Here is a 586-nt window from a genome sequence, read left to right on the forward strand (position 1 = left end):
TTTCACACAACGCACGGGTATTTTCATTCATGTTGGGTGTAGGCCAGGGGTGCTCAATACGTCGATCGCGATCGACCGGTCGATCGCGGAAAGGTTTTGAGTCGATCTCGGCAGGTGACAAACTGAACGCCGCCAGGACGCTGAGACCAGCACTTCCTCTTCTGATAGGCTTATCAAAAATATTCACTAAGATCCTAAACGTTTGTAGCTTAATTAAAAAAAGAATAATTATTAAAAGTCAACAAAACATGTTAAAATTAATAATCTCAGTAATTATTGTTTCAAGAAGGTGTTGCGCAATTCTGTACGTTTCGGTTCCATTAACAAAAAAAAAGAAAAAAGGCGACTCAAAGACCGACTGACAAACAGAGTAGAAGTTTAAATTAGCTACTCAACCACTGCTGTGTTCATGAGAGGCTTATTAATAATCGAGAAATAAATATCAAGCCTGGAAACCTGATATCGTAACGGACTGAATGTTGTGTTTTAATGTAGCCTAATCTTTGCTCGGCTTGCGGGGTGCAGGCGGTTGCCACGGCAACGGGTGTGCTTAAACGACAAAGAGACCGAGAGTAAAAAGGTAGGA

At 41.5% G+C, this 586-nt stretch overlaps 1 protein-coding gene across 1 annotated transcript in view; it reads left to right on the forward strand.

Moving 5' to 3' along the window:
• The first annotated feature begins 538 nt into the window (after positions 1–538).
• Positions 539–586, forward strand: part of galk1 (galactokinase 1) — a 50,468-nt gene continuing 50,420 nt past the window's right edge. The window contains exon 1 of the mRNA XM_008438118.1: positions 539–580. The gene's annotated coding sequence lies outside the window, so the exon portion shown is untranslated. The remainder of the gene's footprint in view (positions 581–586) is intronic.

Source organism: Poecilia reticulata, linkage group LG19 (assembly GCF_000633615.1).
Source record: "Poecilia reticulata strain Guanapo linkage group LG19, Guppy_female_1.0+MT, whole genome shotgun sequence".
NCBI classification, from domain to species: domain Eukaryota; kingdom Metazoa; phylum Chordata; class Actinopteri; order Cyprinodontiformes; family Poeciliidae; genus Poecilia; species Poecilia reticulata.